Consider the following 19409-nt stretch of genomic DNA (forward strand, 5'->3'; position numbering starts at 1 on the left):
GTTTTAATTTGTATTTCCTTGATGGCTAATGGTGTGAACAATTTTTATGTATTTATTGGTCATTTAGATAGTCTCTTTTGTGAAGTACCTGTTCAGATCTCTTACCAGTGGGCAGAATTAGGTTGTCTTGTTTTATTTTTATTGATTTTAGTGGTTTTGAGAATATTCTAGACAAAGATAATAGCTCTGTCTCTCTCCCCTTCTGACCAATATAAAGATCTTAAAACAGCTTAACTTTCCTTCTCATTCCCATCGTATGTGATGGCATTTCAGTTCTACCTTGTTTTTAACCCCCCTACACTTGTTATTGCAATCGTTTTATATAGCATTGTAGAAACTACTCATTTACCAATTTCTTTGCTTACTCCTTCTTCCATCTCAGCTCTTCCTTCCAGTTTTCTTTCTGAAATTAATCCTTTGAAAGTTCCTTTAAGTTCATAGAACATTTTAGTGAGACTGTTTTATTTTACTTCCTCTTGATAGTTTTGTTCAATGTATAGTTCTAGACTGACAGTTCGGAGAAGGCAATGGCACCCCACTCCAGTACTCTTGCCTGGAAAATCCCATGGATGGAGGAGCCTGGTGGGCTGCTGTCTATGGTGTCGCGCAGAGTCGGACACAACTGAAGCGACTTAGCAGCAGCAGACTGACAGTTATCTTCTCTCAGCACTTTGGAAATATTTTGGTGTCATACAACTATTTTTTCTTTCAAGTCCACTGCAGATTTAATTGTCAGTCCTTTACAGGTGATTTGTCTCTGGGCATTTCTGGAAAACTTCTAGATGTGATCTCCTCAAACATAACCTCTTCCCTATTCCATTTCCCCTTTACGAATTCCAGTATGTTGAACTTCTTTATTGTCTGCGTCTCTCAGCCTCTCTTTTACATATATATATATATATATACACACACACACACACACACACACACACATATATATTCTGTCTTTCTGTGCTTCAGTCTGACTAGTTTTTCCAAATCTGTATTCCAGCTTATTCTCTTTCCACTTGGGTCTTTCTAATATCTTGTTTCTTTCTCATACTTTTAATTTCTGTCTTTAAGGATTTTGAGTGTGGTTTTGACTCATGTTATAGTCTGTGTCTCAGTATTCCATTGTCTGCAGTTCTGGGGGTGGAGGATGTATCAAATTCTACTCTGTTGTTTTCTGCTGACTTTTGTTTAATGTGGTTTGTTTACTCATGTGCTTTGTAATTTTGAACTTGGCAGGATTTTATCTGTGGGAATCCTTAGGTATCCTGTTTTGGGAGTAACGTTCTCCAAGCCTATGTTTCTTTTCTGCCAGGTATCTGGTGGGGATGGGGTAGGGGCTACCAACCTAAGATCACTTTAGGTTACTCTCTTGGAGTAAGGTTTTGTGGACCACTCTGGTGCCTGGAAAATCCCATGGACGGAGGAGCCTGGTGGGCTGCAGTCCATGGGGTCGCAAAAGTCAGACACAACTGAGCGACTTCACTTTCACTTTTCACTTCCATGCATTGGAGAAGGAAATGGCAACCCACTCCAGTGTTCTTGCCTGGAGAATCCCAGGGACGGGGAGCCTGGTGGGCTGCCATCTATGAGGCCGCACAGAGTTGGACACTACTGAAGCGACTTAGCCGCAGCAGCTGGTGTGTAAATTCAGATCCCGAGTTCTTGGGGGGATAGACCTCCAGTACTCTTGCCTGAAGAATCCCATGGACGGAGGAGCCTGGTAGGCTATAGTCCATGGGGTGGCTAAGAGCTGGACACGACTGAGCAACTTCACTTTGACTTTTCACTTGCATGCATTGGAGAAGGAAATGGCAACCCACCCCAGTATTCTTGCCTGGAGAATCCCAGGGACAGAGGAACCTGGTGGGCTGCCGTCTGTGGGGTTGCACAGATTCGGACATGACTAACACGGCTTAGTGGCAGCAGCAGACCTATTGTTACAGATTCTCAGGAGAGATTTTTCTCTTGCCACTCAGTGCTCTGGAAAAGACAGATAAGACTGTGTGTGTGTGTGTGTGTGTGTGTGTTTTAAATTCTCTCTGTTTGTGGACATATGTTTTCTTTTTCTTGGTCTGCCTTTTAACTGAGGGTATTACCTTTGGGGTTTCTGGCTTTTTGAGATGGGAAGTGGTAGAGAGGTCTAATAACAACTCCCTACTTTCTGGAAGGAACTCTATCTACCTCTAAGTTGTGACTTAGAAGATCTGATTTCTAATTGAGCAATTTTTTCTTCACAACATTGAGCTCATTTTCAGAAGATCAGGCAACTTCTATTTTTTACTTTTGATCCTATTCAACCCTCGTAAATTGATTGGAAATTCTTTCATAAGTTTTAAGCTGTTTATACTGCTTTGTATTTGTAATTAAATGTTCAGTTTTGTTTTGTTTTAATTATTGAAATAAGAGTTATTTCCATGAGTGTTTCTTCATAGTAGTATGATCTATATAATGACTTTGTTTTGAGAAAGGTTTGCTCCTTGGAGCACATTTTTGTTGTAAAACTGATGAAGATGAAAGTCCTCAAATTGTTCTCACTGTACTGAAAACACTGGCTTCCGTGCACTGATGGCTTAGGATTTATCTGGTATATCCTCTGCGTCATGGCAAAGACAAATGGTTGACTACACAGTATCCTTTTTCTAGTTCCTGTAGTAAGGTAGCCATTAATGCCTAGAAGAATGAACAGATGTAATTAATGAGGTAAATCATCTACAGAAAGCTTGAAATATCTCTTATCAGGGGGGCATTGTTTCACCTTTCATTTTTGAGAGTGTAGCAAATGTAAAAATAACTATTAACCTTGAAGTTGAAGCAGCTGATTTGCTTTGGGTAGAAGGCCTAACCAAAATCCTTGCTGTAATTTCTAGCCACATGATTGAAAAATATAGTGGTAAATGTGTGTTACCTAATTGCTTCCCACTTCCAGTTATTTTTTTGACTTAACAGGAGCTCCAAAGGTACTAGTTTGGGCCTTCTTTCCCCCTCCTTTTCCCCTTTTTATTTAAAACATCATATCATTTATTACATTGGAGCAGCGGGAATCAGTTTAAAGGACTTGAGAGCTGTGTTAGATAAATGACTTGGCAACTTGGAAATAGCCCAGTGGAGTCACAATCCTGCTTATCTTGGAGTAACTTTTTAAAACTCAACCATTGAGGATTGTTTCTATAAACTGCCAAATTGAAAGTTGAAGTGAAAAAAAAAAAAAACTACACTGATCCAAAACCCCCCAGATTCTTGTCAGTATGCTTTGTCAGGATCTTGTTTGAAAGATGATGTAGTCCACAGGGTAAAAAACTGTATCATGACAATCAATAAATATTGCAGCTCTGTATTTACATGGACTTTAGAGTTTTTCCTCAAAGGTCTCAATTTTTCATTTTCATATATAAGGTATTTACTTCTCTTTTTTGTTTGTTAGTTTTAAAAATGATAGTGTTGTTATTATATCCTAACATCTTCTATAAAATTGCCAACATTCGCTGGATTATAGAGAAAGCAAGGAAAATTCAGAAAATCATCCATTTCTGTTTCATCCACTCCACTAAAGCCTTTGACTATGTGGATCATGACAAACTGTGGAAAGCTCTTAGAGAGATGGGAATACCAGACCATCTCACCTGTCTCCTGAGAAACCTGTTTGCAGGCCAGGAAGCAACAGTTAGCACCCTGTATGGAACAACTGATTGGTTCAAGATCGAGAAAAGAGTATGACAGGGCTGTCTGCTATCACCCTGTTTGTTTAACCTAAATGCTCAGCACATCATGAGAGATGCGAGCTGGATGAGTCACAAGCCGGAATCAAGATAGGCGGGAGAGACACCAACAACCTCAGATATGCAGATGATACCATTCTAATGGCAGAAAGCCAAGAGGAACTAAGCCTCTTGAGTGTGAAGGAGAGTGAAAGAGCCGGCTTAAGACTAAATATTAAAAAAACTAAGTTCATGGCATCCAGCTCCAGGACTGCATGGCAAATAGAAGGGAAAAAGGTGGAAGTAGTGACATTTTCTCTTCTTGGGCTCCAAAATCACTGCAGATGGTGACTGCAACCATGAAATCAGAAGACGATTGCTTCCTAGCAGGAAAGCGATGACAAACCTAGACAGTGTGTTGAAAAGCAGAGACATTACTCTCCCGACAAAGGTCTGTATAGTCAAGGCTATGGTTTTCCCAGTGGTCACATACAGCTGTGAGAGCTGGACCGTAAAGAAGGCAGAATGCCAAAGAATTGATGTCTTTGAACTGTGGTGCTGGAGAAGATCCTTGAAAGTCCCTTGGATAGCAAGGAGATCAAACCAGTCAATCTTCAGGGAGATCAACCCTGATATTCACTGGAAGGACTGATGCTGAAGCTGAAACTCCAGTGTTTTGGTCATCTGATGTGAACAGATGATTCATTGGAAAAGTCCCTGATTTTGGAAACGATTGAGGGCAGGAGGAGGACAGGGCATCAGAGGATGAGATGGCTGGATGGCATCACTGATGCAGTGAACATGAACTTGGGCAACGTCTGGGAGATGGTGAGGGACAGAGAGGCCTGGAGTGCTGCAGTCCATGGGGCTGCGAAGAATTGGACATGACTGGGCAATTGAACAACACTTTCTGTATTAGAAAAACACCCCTTCTTTTTCCTGCTGCCATTTGTAGGATTGCTCAATCTTTTAGTTAAACAAAACCAAAATTGTTCACTTCTCAGTGTTCCACCCCCTTGAAATAAGCCACATAGCTCTCTGTGGGTGTGCCGGCCTCAGACTGCTGCTACAGTCACTTGATCTTCCTTATCTGGTGTCACTCTTGGCTCCTTTGTTGTCTCTTCATCTACTACCTTAGCTCCTCCTTTTTCCTCTTCTACCCAGTTTTTTCTGCTGCTCTAGTCACCTCCCTTCTCAGAGGCTCAAAAGCTGTTCTCAGGAGGATTTTTTTGGTTTTGTTTTTCCTTTTCTCAAAATATTCTAAGGAAGTTACTTATATACCATCCAAAGATACATGTTTCATTGACAAATTTCTACACTAGGGTTAAATCTCTAAGTTTGAACTTTTTTGCAAGAGGTTTTGTTTTGTTTTTGCTTTTTTGTCAGTGCTTAGATATTACAGGTGTGAATTCATGAATATAAAGTGCATAAAGCTTGCTTTATGTAAAATATATGCTCTAAAAAATTGGCTATGTCCTAATATAATGGGGTTCCCAGGTAGCTCAGTGGTAAAGAATCCACCTGCCAATGCAGGATTCGATCCTGGATCAGGAAGATCCCCTGGAGGAGGAAATGGCAACTCACTCCAGTATTCTTGCCTGGGAAATCCCCGGGACAGAGAAGCCTGCAGGCTCCATGTGGTTGAGAAGGAGTCGGAGATGACTCAGTGACTAAGCAACAACACTAGTTGTAACTTGGTCAAAACGGGAGATCTGTTCTCAGCAATTTAACATGGTATTCTTTTCACCTTTCATTGGATTAGCCAAATTTGCCAATTCATAAAAATAATCTTTGTCATATGTATAAGCATCTTTCTGGGTCAGTGAGTTTGAGCATTTAGGTGCCTTTCAAACGCAATGTTTGTGATCAGTTATGGCATTCTGTTTTTTTTTTCTTGTACGTGTTATTAACTCCGTCATGTCCAACTCTTTTCTGCCTCACGAACTGCAGCCCACCAGGCTTCTGTGTTCATGGGATTTTCCAGGCAAGAATACTGGAGTGGGTTGCCATTTCCTTCTCCAGGGGAATCTTCCCATCCCAAGGGTTGAACCCAGGTCTCCTGCATTGCAGGCAGATTCTTTACTGTCTGAGCCATAAAGTCTACCATACTTGTACTAGATAACCATTAAGGCTTTGAGCCCATAGGGTGTGGTATATCTGGGCCAGGTTGACCGAATTACTGTTTACTGACCTTTGTGTTAACCTAGAGCATTCTTAAGTCTCCTTTCATGGTGATACAGTGGCAGATTGCAGTTTGACTGGCTCCAAGATAATTTCTCTTAATTATTCCTAAGTCTTTGGTTAATGCAGTGTAAGAACAAGCATTGTTCCAAGAAAGGATATAAATGGCTTTTGAGTTTCTTTTCTTAGCATGCAAGTCAAAAGATCAGGGTGAAAGCAAAAGCACATGACACAAAAGTGTGTGGTTTGCTAGTAGATTATAGGGTTCCTCTGGCTTAAATTATACAAACCACTGTAAGCTGTTAACTAGTGACAATTTTTGTCTCTTTTTTCTATTAGTCTCTATTTTCTGTTAGTTTTCTATTAGTTCTATTAATTTTATTTGGAATAAAACCATGTGATAAATTATAGGTTTATTAGGTATGTTGCTTTACGTATCTTTCTGCTCCCCCCACCCCCAATACCTACTCATCCTTTTAAGATCCAACTCCAATGTAACTTCTCAAGAACTTTTCAAATTGGCTCCTTTCTCTGGGTTTGTAATGCATCTCTAATAACAGAGTGTACTGTATAATTTTTAAAAGAAACTGTCTCCTTTCTTCCTCCCCCAACCCACTAAGTTGCTAGTATGTTAGATTCAAAGGTGATATCTCATTCATTTCTTCATTTTCCAATTGTACTGCCTCCTTAGATGTATGACATAATAGGTGTTGAATGAGTTGTTAAAAGAATGAATGAATTTAAGCAGAAAAGTAGAAAAATTAGTTGATATTAGTTGATGAATTGACTGACCAACTTAGAATTTAAAGATAATTTTTTGAAATATAAATTCAGAGCAGATTAAAAATCAGTACAGCTATAGATTGGACAGAACAAGTTGATATTCTCCAACTTTAATAATATTTAGGGGCAGAAAGTATGATGCAGTAAACTGAAATGCCTCTAAATGCAAAGAAGAAATGTGTTTACGGGCTACTTTTGTTTCTGTGTTTGTTTTAATTTTAATTAAACCCCTTATGCTGTCTCTTTGGCTGAGGAAACATCTACCAACCACAGGAGATACTTTCCTGAAGTCACGCGGAACTGGAGGGATTGAGGAATGGAAGTGAAGATAGGGAGAAAATTCCTAAACCTGTCTCCTGCCCTGTCTTGGATACAACTTATGATGGTATTTGGTGACTCAAAGCTGTTTTAGTTTTAAAGGATGGGGTGTGGTTCTTGCCGTGGGTAGGCAGCACGTGTTCTAGAGCTTGATCTTGGAGAAGTAAGATTGTTAGTCCTCTAAGTGCTGTGATTTGTTAGCTTGGCACTCGCCTAGCTAATTAGCACTCTTTGAAGGTAAATACTTGAATTTGGGGAAGATAATTTTTTTTTAAATTGGTATGGCTTTTTTCCACTGGGTAAATTATTTGAAATATGACACATTTTTCCAACTAAATAGATTTTTAATTCTGTTTTGGACTTTCCTCCCAAGCAAAAATTATTTGTGAATGCAGGTTTCTTAATACCACATGAATATCATGAATATTATTCTTCACTTTTTTTATGTAGGGTTTTTTTTTTTCATGCGGGCTTCTCATAATTTGTTCTTGTTCATTTGCTAAGTTGTGTCCCATTCTTTGTGACCTCATGGACTACAGCACTCCAGACTTCTCTGTCCTTCACTCTTTCCCAGAGTTTGCTCAAACTCAGTAGTCAGTGATGCCATCCAACCATCTAATACTGTCGCCCCTTCTCCTCTTGCCCTCAATCTTTCCCAAGGTCTTTTCCAATGAGTTAAGTCTTCGCCAAATTATTGGAGCTTCAACTTCAGCATCAGTCCTTCCAATGAATATTCAGAGATGATATCCTTTAGAATTAATTGGTTTCATCTCCTTGCAGTCCAAGGAATTCTCAAGAGTCTTCCCCAGCACCACAATTTGAAACCATCAATTCTGCAGCACTCAGCCTTCTTTATGGTCCAACTCTCATATCCAAACGTTGACTACTGGAAAAACCATAGCTTTGACTAGACAGACCTTTGTCAGAAAAGTGGTATCTCTGTCTAGGTTTGTCATAGTTTTTCTTCCAAAGAGCAAGTGTCTTTTAATTTCATGGCTGCAGTCACCGTCCGCAGTGATTTTGGAGCCCAAGAAAAGAAAATCTGTCACTGTTTCCAGTTTTCCCCCATCTATTTGCCATGAAGTGATGGGACCAGATGCCATGATCTTAGTTTTTTAAGTGTTGAGTTTTAAGCCCTCTTTTTCACTCTCCTCTTTTCACCCTCATCAAGAGGCTCTTTAGTTCCTCTTTGCTTTCTGCTGTTAGAGTGGTATTATCTGCATACCTGAGGTTATTGTTATTTCTCCCAGCAATCTTGATTCCAACTTGTGCTTCATCCAGCCCAGCATTTCACATGATATATTCTGCATGTAAGTTAAATAAGCAAGGTGACAATATACGGCCTTGATGTACTCCTTTCCCAATTTGAAACCAGCCCATTGTTCCATGTCTGGTACTGACTGTTGTTCTTGTCCTGCATACAGGTTTCTCAGGAGCCAGACAGTGTGGTCTGACATTCTGTCTCTTTAAGAGTTTTATAGTTTGTTGTGATCCACACAGTCAAAGGCTTTCGTGTAGTCAGTGAAGTGGAAGTAAATGTTTTTCTCGAATTCCCTTATTTTTTCTGTGATCCAACGGATGTTGGCAGTTTTAACTTTGGTTCCTCTGCCATTTCTGAATCCAGCTTGTACATCTGAAAGTTCTTGGTGCACATACTGCTGAAACCTAGCTTGTAGGATTTTGAGCATAACCTTGCTAGCATGTGAAATGAGTGCTATTGTGCGGTAGTTTGAAAATTATTTGGCATTGCCTTTCTTTGGGATTGGAATGAAAACTGACCTTTTCCAGTCCTGTAGCCACTGCTGAGTTCTCCAAATTTGCTGGCATTTGTACTTTAACAGCATCATTTTTTAGGATTTGAAATAGCTCAACTGGAATTCCATCACCTCCACTAGCTTTGTTTGTAGTAATGGGCCCCCTTGACTTCACACTCCAGAATGTGTGGCTCTGAGTGAGTGACACATACCCATCTTTGCATAAAATGTTCCTTGGTATCTCCAGTTTTCTTGAAGAGATCTCTAGTCTTTCCTATTCTATTGTTTTCCTCTGTTTCTTTGTATTGTTCACTTAAGAAGGCTTTCTTATCTCTCTTTGCTATTCACTAGAACTCTGCATTCAAATAGTTATATCTTTGCCTTTCACTTCTCTTTTCTCAGCGATCGATTTGTAAGACTCCCTCAAAAGCCACTTTGTCTTCTTGCATTCATTTTTCTTGGAAATGGTTTTGGTCACCACCTCCTGTACAGTGTTATGAACCACGGTCCATAGTTCTTCAGGCACTCTGTCTACCAGGTCTATTCCCTTGAATCTACTCGTCTTTTAAGAGATGGTTAATAAAATGCATTGTTTTGGGAAGTATTATGCCATGATTGAGTCAAAGTCACTTTTTTCCCCCCACTTGTAGTTTGACAGCCTTCAGATAACAATACAAACTCATAAGTTTGATTATTTTTTGTTTTTAATTGGGATAATGCCTAATCTTTAGACCTACTATTTCACTGAATTTCAGCTTCAGCTCTGTTAGACTTGACTCATCAATCTTTTAATCCAGAAAAAAGCTATTTTGAATATTAACCAAATCTCACTTATCTTCAACCTTTTTATAATATGACTTTTCTATAATAGCTTCCTCTTTAAATCCTGTATTACTTCTTTTAACAAATAACCATCTATCAGGTATTAAACAGGTGAAGGACATTATTCCTTTACCATTCATATTTTCTTAATTTGCCTGTGTTAGGTCCTGAGGCAACCTGCCTTGCTGTTTCTCACAGCACATGTGAGAACTGTGTCAGTGACCAGACAGTTGTGGGTCAGTGTAATGAGTGCTGTATTGGAGGTGAGCCACAGGGACTTGTGGCTTTAAACTTCAGGCTGGAGGCTTTCCTTCATAAATCCATCTTTGAAAGGGAGCCAAAACTAGGGTATTCCTAAAGGAGAAATTATGGAGTGTAGTCAGAATTGCCCACAGATAAGAGTTCATGTCACCAACTTCAGGAGGCCATCATCATCTTTTCCAAAAAATTGGAGTTTAGCTGATGTACAAAGTTGTGTTAGTTTCATGTGTACAGCAGAGTAAGTCAGTTATACATACGTTTATATCTATTCTTTTTCAGATTCTTTTCCCTTAGATTATTATAAAATACTGAGTATAGTTCCCTGTGCTGCAGTAGGTCCTTGTTGTTTACCTGTTTTATATATTGTAGTATGTATGTTTTAATCCCAAACTCCTAGTTCATATTTGTTGAGCGTAATATATGTTGAACTATCCCCCAGATTTAAACCCTCAAGCTGTTCTAATGTTATAAGGAACCTGTCTTATTATAAGGAAAAAGTCAGTACCCTTTTCCTGACTCAGAGCATTGTAAATTCTCAGGAGGAGGTAGGATGTTGAGTCAAAGTGAATAAACAGTTTTGATCCTTGGTACCCGAACACCATGGTCACCATTTTAATCAAGGTTATCTATGCTGTATTATCACTTCTGAGAACAATTAGTTTGGGGAAGACAGGCCATGCGGAGAGTAAGAGCTCCTCTTCAGCACTCCCACACATTCCAGGGCCATCTCTGACTTACGTTTCATAACTCTGGGTGGCGGACTGTTCTGTGAAGATAACTCCTGCATAGAACTCACACACCTCTTACTGCCTCAGCTTTGGTTTGTTTTTTGTCTAGGCCTTTTTTCTCCCCTTGACTTTTGCTCCTTCTGTTGAATCTCTTGTACTGTTTGGTTGCCCCTCAACATCTGGGTTTTCTTTATTGCAGAGCCTCCCCATGCTGTGTATAAAACTGTCTTATATGAAAATGACTTGTAATGAAAAATCACCACTGTGTTTTTTATCTCCATTGCCACTGATTGTATGACTTTATTTGCTTAACCTCCTTGAGTCTCAATATTCTCATCTGTAAAAGGAGCCTGATAGGGTTGTTGTGGGTGGTACATGAGATAAGTATATAAAGCATACAACAGCCTGAATTATTCTAGTGGCACTTTAGCTGCTTGGTGGCAATCACTTTTCTTAAAACACAGAAGTTTACACACGCTTGGCTTTTAATCTTTTTGAAAAAAAAAATTTTTTTTTAATCTTTTTGAAATTTTGTGCCATTTCATATGCCCTGTGATTATCTCCCGGCCCCCACCCCCCATTTTTCTGGCGCTTTGCTTTCCTTTTTTGCTGAGTGTTCAGCCGTAGTTGTTTTGCTTCTTTGATCATACCAAGTACCCATTTACCCAGGCATGTCCATTCAGCAGATACTCATGGATGGTTTCAGTGTGCCAAGCTCTGTGCTAGGTTTTGAGATAGAGAGGTGCTCTCATTCAAGGAGGGGAAAACACAGGGAAGCAGCCAGCTGGTAGGGGGAGTTCTGTAATGCTATTACTTTAAGCATTATGGAAACCCAAACCCACGTGAAGGAATTTTAAATTTGTTTGATAAGATCAGAAAAGTAGGTTAGCTTTTAGCTGGACCTCATTTGGTAAAAGAAATTTCATTTCAGACAAAAGGAGCTGTTATATACAAAGACGGGTAAAAATGTAAGGTACATATAGTCACTAGGAAGTCAAAAGAAAAGGAAGAGCCTTTCTTTCAGATGTGAAAAACTGCTTGCGGCAGTGCTTACGTTATTTTCTTTGCATATATATGCAAAATGAGAGCAAATGTAGGGGTTGGGTAGCACACGCACTTAGAGACAATATGTGGAAAGTGCATGTTGTTGAACTGAACTTCGTTCTGTCAATTTTCCCTCCATTTGCTGTGTTTCTTCCCTTTAATCATTTACTGTATGTCAGGCACTTTACCACAGGTGTCTCTCTTAATCCATACAACTTTATGAACTAAGATTTTCCTCATTTAACAGATGAGAAAACTGAGACTCAAAGATGTTTAAAAAAACTGAAACTAAAAAATTTGTTTAAGATGTATAGCCTTTAAGTGGTTGAACTCTTCCTCCGAACCAGTGTTATCTCCAAAGTTTCTGTTCTCTTCACCCTTAAAATGTGGAGCTGCAGCCAAAGAGCCTTAGACTAGGTCCACCCAGTAAACTGCTGAGCAGTTGGATGACGGGTACAGGCAGCCAAACTTTCTAAGTTTTATTTCCTTCACCCAAGAAATTGAGTGATTGGAGCAGATGAATCTACACTTCCTTTTAACCTTATGATTTCTTCTTAGGCTCCTTCCATCTCTTTGGTTCATATCTGATCATTTTGTTCAGCCAAGTATAAGTTACGTGATATAGTAGAGATAAGTTCTGATCTCCAGGTTGCAAAGACATGGCTACTTGGAGTTGTTTAAAATCACTTTTTTTTAAAATTCTATATTTATTCACAAGTTCTGTGAACTTTGCTATCATCTAGCTTTTTTTTTTTTTTTTTTTGGAGAAGGCAATGGCACCCCACTCCAGTACTCTTGCCTGAAAAATCCCATGGATGGAGGAGCCTGGAAGGCTGCAGTCCATGGGGTTGCTGAGGGTTGGACAGGACTGAGCGACTTCACTTTGACTTTTCACTTTCATGCATTGGAGAAGGAAATGGCAACCCACTCCAGTGTTCTTGCCTGGAGAACCCCAGGGATGGGGGAGCCTGGTGGGCTGCCGTCCTTTGGGTCGCACAGAGTCGGACACGACTGAAGCGACTTAGCAGCAGTAGCAGCAGCAGCAGCTTTTTTAAAAAATATTATTATTATTTTACTTTACAATATTGTATTGGTTTTTGCCATACATCAACATGCATCTGCCACGGGTGTATACGTGTTCCCCATCCTGAACCCCTGTCCCACCTCTCTCCCCATACCATCCCTCTGGGTCATCCCAGTGCACCAGCCCCAAGCTTCCTGTATCCTGCATCAAACCTGGACTGGCAATTCGTTTCTTATATGATATTATACATGTTTTAATGCCATTCTCCCAAATCGTCCCCCCTCCCTCTCCCACAGAGTCCAAAAGACTGTTCTATACACCTGTGTCTCTTTTGCTGTCTCGCATACAGGGTTGTCGGTACCATCTTTCTAAATTCCATATATATGCATTAGTATACTGTATTGGTGTTTTTCTTTCTGGCTTACTTCACTCTGTATAATAGGCTCCAGTTTCATCCACCTCATTAGAACTGATTCAAAAAATCACTTTTGAAATAAAAACAGTGATTGCCTCTGGGAATGTGGGAGAAGGAGATTGCCTAGGAAAAGACATGACAGAGGTTTTCTGGGATAAAGAAAATGTTCTATATCTAGATAGGAGTTGGGGTTATACAGGTGTACGCTTACATGTTTCTGCAACTTCATTGTATGTATATTTTGTACCAAAAGAAAAAAAGTTATAAGCAAATACTGAACTCTAGCTAATGATATGCCTGCTGAAGTATTTGAATTAAGTATACAGTTCAGTTCAGTTGCTCAGTTGTTTCCAACTCTTTGCGACCCGATGGACTGCGGCACACCAGGCTTCCCTGTCCATCACCAACTCCCAGAGTTTACTCAAACTCAATGTCCGTTGAGTCGGTGATGCCATCCAGCCATCTCATTCTCGGTAGTCCCCTTCTCCTCCCACCTTCAATCTTTCCCAGCATCAGGGTCTTTTCAAATGAGTCAGTTCTTCTCATCAAGTGGCCAAAGAATTGGAGTTTCAGCTTCAACATCAGTCCTTCCAATGAATATTCAGGACTGACTTCCTTTAGGATGGGCTGGTTGGATCTCCTTGCAGTCCAGGGGATTCTCAAGAGTCTTCCAACACCACAGTTCAAAAGCATCAATTCTTCGACACTCAACTTTCTTTATAGTCCAACTCTCACATCCATACATGACTACTGGAAAAACATAGCCTTGACTAGACGGACCTTTGTTGGCAAAGTAATGTCTCTGCCTTTGAAGAAGCTGTCTAGGTTGGTCAGGCTTCCCTGGTAGCTCAGAGGGTAACTTTTCTTCCAAGGAGCAAGCATAATTTAATTTCATGGCTGCAGTCACCATCTGCAGTGATTTTGGAGCCCCAGAAAATAAAGTCTGTCACTGTTTCCACTGTTTCCCCATCTATTTGCCATGAAGTGATGGGACTGGATGCCGTTATCTTAGTTTTCTGAATGTTGAGTTTTAAGCCAACTTTTTCACTTTCCCCTGTCTTTGACTTTCATCAAGAGGCTCTTCTGTTCTTCTTTGCTTTTTGCCATAAGGGTAGTGTCATCTGCATATCTGAGGTTATATTGATATTTCTCCTGGCAATCTTGATTTCAATTTATGCTTCATCTGTACACTTTAATTTGTACAGAAAGTGTACAATTGCCTGTAATGTACTTTAAAATGCATGAAAGAAAAAAAAAATAAAATGCATGAAAGGTAAGCTGTATTAATGGATGGAAAGAGAAATGGGTAGTTGAAGACATACGTGATAAAGTATGAAAGTGAAGTTGCTCAGTTGTGTCCAACTCTTTGCGACGCCATGGACTGTAGCCTACCTGGATCCTCTGTCCATGGGATTTTCCAGGCAATAGTACTGGAGTGGATTGCCAGTACTCCAGGGGATCTTCCCAACCCAGGGATTGAACCCCAGTCTCCCGTGCTGTAGACAGACGCTTTACCGTCTGAGCCACCAGGGAAGTGATAAAGTATAGTACAGTGTTAACAATAGAATCTAGCTAGTGCATGTATGGCGCTCACTGTAAAATTCTTTCTAATTTGCTATCTATGTAAAAGTTTTAAGAATAAAATAAATACATATATGTTAGTATTAAATACAATAAATTCTTGAGGAGAAAAATCACTTTAAAAATGAGCTGACAAAATTTCATATCTCCAGCCTCCTCGTTTGAATGGTCTTTGTTAGTACCACCCAAGGCTCTAGTTAGACTGTCATGAGTTTAAGTGACCTGATTTAAACAACTCAGGGAGATCTTTGCTTTCCTTAGCCAATCTTGTAGGTGGGGCAGGTTCCTTCCCTTAGAGCTTAAGCTTGCCAAGCAAAGCTCATCTCTGTGGCTGTTTTGAGTCAGTAATAGTTATACCCTATTTCTAGAAGCTAGTGTCACCAGCAGCCAAAGGTTAAACTTTTCTTCTCCTCCCCTTTCCTACCCCAGATATAGCCTCGATCAGATGAGGTTTGTTAAGGAAAAAAAGTTCTTTGGTTCTGTGCTTTGTTTTCAGTCTCCCACTTGTTTGAGATGCCTTATATTTCTTTCACAAATCACACTTCATGCTTTCACAGCACTTTAGTTGGAGACAACTTCTCATTGTGCTGGTTTGAGTTCTGGCACTTCAGAGCATCTTCATTCTGAAGATTATTTGGAGCAGAGAGCTTTTCTTCTCTTCGTTGGTTAAGCCTTAGCTCCTCCCTGTGTGTTCAGTCACTCAGTTGTGTCCAACTCTTTGTGACCCCATGGACTGTAGCTGGCCAGGCTCCTCTGCCCGTGGGATTTCCCAGATAAGAATACCACAGTGGGTTGCCATTTCCTACTCCAGGGGGTTTTCCAGACCCGGGATCCAACCCACATCTCCTGTGTCTCCTGCATTGGCAGGTAGATTCTTTACCACTATGCCACCTGGGAAGCCCTAACCCCTACTGGTACCCAAATTGAGTATACCATCCAAGTTGTGTTTGAAAATACTGGCATTAGGAGTGTATGAACTCTTGTGCAGCAAAAGAAGAGAGGAGAGGTGCTTGGAACAATGAATTCAATCATGGGATACCTGGTTTATTTTTTTTAAATACAGTTAAGTAGGTAAAATATGTTTTGAATTATTTTGTTCTTTTCTATAACTGATGACAGTAATTAATCACAAGTCATTTTACATACTGAAAACACAAGTTATTGACATGCTGTATGTTTGAAAATAGAGTATAACAAAATGACATTTTACAAAATTTAAGTGAAACAGACATTTGACATAAAATTGGAGTTGGAGGGCAATGGAGAGAGGGGGATAGAATACTTCTTGAGTTTCACATGAGTCTCTGCACTCAATAGAGAGTATTTTTATTTAAAACCCACAAAACTGATGGGCAGAGGAAAGGAGAAATTTGATTACTTGAGAGTTATCCTAGAAATTGGATCTGTAAATTTACATGAATCCCTGAAACGGGCAGGTGTATGTGAGTGCCAAATAATGTCTGAACTAACCCAGAAAAATTCACTTTTCTGCATGACTGTGTGAAAGCATTGGTTCCCAACAACTTTCACGTTTATAAGGATTTTTTTTTTAAGGACTCACTACACATTGGGCAAGCAGCTCTGTAGTCCAAAAAGTACTGGCTGGATTTAACGTACTGGGGGCATGTGGATTCTGAAAAATGTCGCACCTTGTCTATGCCAGTAAATCAGAGTGTCTATTCTTGATACTGAATCTGATGTCATTGGCAAATTTTCCTCCTTATTGGTAGGGTGATACTCAGAAGGGAGAAATTTTTCCCTGTATTTTGCTCTCTCTCTGAGGTGTTCTTACGATTTCCTTTTCTTTTCTTTCTTTTTTTTTTTTTTAAAGCTATGAAATAATACTGGCAAGTCCCAAGAAAACTAGCTCTGGATTTCATTTTGTCTCTTCAGCTCTGTGTGATCTTGCGCACATTCCTGACATGTTACAAACAGCTTGTGTCTCTGCATGTGCAGTATCCATTTTCAGTGGTGAAAGCCCCAAAAGGAAACAGACTGATTCTTCCATGCACAAACAGCTGGGCAGTTGTGGATGGAATTAATTGCTGATATGTATTGGCTGTGTTTTTCTTCTCTTGTCATTTCCTTTGCAGCTGTGAAAGTGAAATTTGACTTGAAAACAGACATTTCCAACAGTGCAAATCCAAAAAAGTATCAAGATGGCACTCTTCTAATAGAATATCTAACCGCTACCTTTAAGTTGCTCAGTTTAGGGGTTAGATGGGGAAGAGCAAGGGATGGCAGCAGGTGATTCATAATTATATATATGGATGAAAAAATAATTATATCCGGCAGTTGGACTATGAAAGGAAGATTTTAGAATGGATTGACTTATCATATGGGAAGAGTGACCTTATAATCCAGCAGAAGGTTAGATCAGTCGGCACCTACCTCCTGAAAGAGGGTGTTCTAGGCCATCTCTCAAAATATTGAAATTTCAGTACTCCAGACTGATTTGTTGTTCCAGTGTGAGGGAGTAGCAATTGGAGAGGGTAATGTGACAACATTAAAAATATTTTCCCAGTCTTCTCCCAAAGCTTTTTCCGTTGTTTGTTTTAAATGCTATATAAATGATTATATAGCTTATTTTTTACATGCTGAGGTATTTTATTGAGAAACCTATTTTTTTTATTTCATTGGTTATAGGAGTTCAGTTAATAATAACTGGTTGTGTCTCTGAATGTGCATACAGAAAGTAGTATTGATTAAAGTCATTTTGAACAATAATCATGTTTAATAACAGTTTCAATGACTGAAATTTTAAGCTCTGTTAAAGGTTTTTAGACAGTATATATGCATCCTATTGAATATCTTATTTGGAAATAAATCAGAAAAAATTAAAGCATGGAGTTATTTGAAAAAGTGAGTGATTGAAACTTTTTTAAAAGCCCAGTGTGCATATTAATGATTTTCATCAAAATAATTTCCCCTTTTATGCATTTATTTCAATATCATATCAAAGCATAAATCAAATCCCTTGTTTTTGAAGGCAACTCTTGCTAATTAGTTGATAAGAAAATGCTTTTTTTTTGTTTCTGCATTGCCAGGAGAACTGGAGCATTAGTAGAAAAGGATAGGTAATGCTTGAACGTGTTCAGGTCCCCTGTGTTAGCCAAATAGGCCAAAGTCAAGTTCTAGAGCAGTATTGCTGACACCTTGAGATATGCAGAAGCTGCTGTTGCTAAACTTAGAAGTTGGCATGGTTGGACTTCCTTTATAGTAATCCACTTCCACCTAACGTTCTGTTGGCTGAGCTGCATGATCTACCTTGCATTTTATCTTTACTTTCTTCACGAAAAAGCAGTGTCTGTATTTCATTTTGTGGCAGGAAAGCTGATCTACAAACCTGAAAATTTCCCCCGTTTCTTTGAAGACAGTTAACCAATTAATTTTGACTCTGAGGCACTGCAGAGTGTTGTGGCAGCACTAACGTGCAGTTTGCCCTCGCTGAAGTCGGTCTGGGTGTGTTGTTTCCCCTAGAGTGTGGGCTCCACCCTTGCTCTAACCGCACGGTGTGGATATCTCACTGTTTAAAACAAAGTTCATTTTTAGGGCAGCGTTGCATCAGAGTTGCCACACAAAACCCGGCTTAAGAAAATTACAGCAGCTTCCATTCTTTTTAATAAGTAAGTACAAAATTGTCCATTGTAATCCTGAGAGCTCACAGCTTTAGGGGGAAGCAGAGATAAGATAGATGGTTAATTTTGTGCCAGTTGCTACCAACGTGCAATATTCTTCTTGGGGAGGAGCCTGTGGCTTTATCAATCAACTAAATTTTTCCCTGTTAGTTCACTTGTCTGCTTTTTGGCCCTCTTGAACAGTTTACTGAACTGTTCTTAATTGTTTGGGGGGATGACATTGACTATTTAAGGAAAATACTGATAGTCTCTCATGTGCTAATTGTTAAGAGTAAAATGCTTAAAGTTGTGTTTTACACTGAATATATTGGACTCATTAATAGCATAATCTGGCAATACTGTATTTCAAGACATCATAGCGTGAACTTTGTGTGTAAGAGTGGGTTCATTGAATTAAAAAAAGGCAGCATCTAAAGAGCCTTTATTTCTGTCATAATGATGCTTTGTCCTCCTGCTATTGGGTGTTTGTCAGAAGAGTTGGAGAAGGCTGAAGCCCAAAGTTCTGCTCCATGCCTTGTCTATGCCTCTGTGTTCTTTCTAGCGTTTGTGACGTGAACGGTAAGTTGAACTATAGGAGGTTTATTGTTATTCAGTGAGGGCCACATTCAGCAATAATTCTTTGCAAATGGGGGCTAACTTTTCTTTTTCTCACACTGGAGTTCTGTTTCGAGTTGGGTTTTAAATGCCTGTGAGTATGTAATTCTGCATTGCCCTACGAGGGCACAATCGAAGAGAGGCTGTGCTGTGTGATGTCTCCACTGTTGTCTTCCTCTCCTGCAGGTTCAATGTGTCCCCTTGTGGGGCAGACGCACCCATTTGATAAAGCAAGTTGAATCATATGCCTAAGTTGAAATCTAAAGCTGTGTGCTGAAAACAGATTTTCTGTAAAGCTTGCAGGGGTGACATTGTGTCATCCTTTTTGGACTTGGATTTCCTAGCATTTCCTGCTTCAGCTTCCTCTTGGTTGAATTACTACTCTTTAGTAGTAGTAATGTGTTTAGCTATTTTCTAACATCACAAGGATACAAGAATAAAGTAAAAGCATGGTATCATAGAAAGAAACACTAGCCTGGAAACCAAGAGGCTTTTACTTTGGACACTAGTTTATCTGTGAAATTAGGAATTTTGCGTTAGCTCTCTAAGACCTTTTCCAGCTTAGAATACTCTCATTCTC

General features: G+C 39.6%; 1 protein-coding gene across 16 annotated transcripts in view; it reads left to right on the top strand.

Annotated features, from left to right (window-relative positions):
• The window catches only part of ADD3 (adducin 3), a 132335-nt gene that overhangs the window by 52947 nt on the left and 59979 nt on the right, over positions 1 to 19409 (top strand). For 2 of the 16 annotated variants that reach the window (XM_061403409.1, XM_061403416.1), the window contains exon 1: positions 18096 to 18223. The exons of 13 other annotated variants lie outside the window; for them this stretch is intronic. The gene's annotated coding sequence lies outside the window, so the exon portion shown is untranslated. Of the gene's footprint in view, positions 1 to 18095; positions 18224 to 18677; positions 18794 to 19409 lie in introns of those variants that run through there. One more of the 16 variants, XM_061403420.1, reaches the window with a different exon arrangement.

The sequence above is a fragment of the Bos javanicus genome, chromosome 26, assembly GCF_032452875.1.
Source record: "Bos javanicus breed banteng chromosome 26, ARS-OSU_banteng_1.0, whole genome shotgun sequence".
In the NCBI taxonomy this organism is placed as follows: Eukaryota; Metazoa; Chordata; class Mammalia; order Artiodactyla; family Bovidae; genus Bos; species Bos javanicus.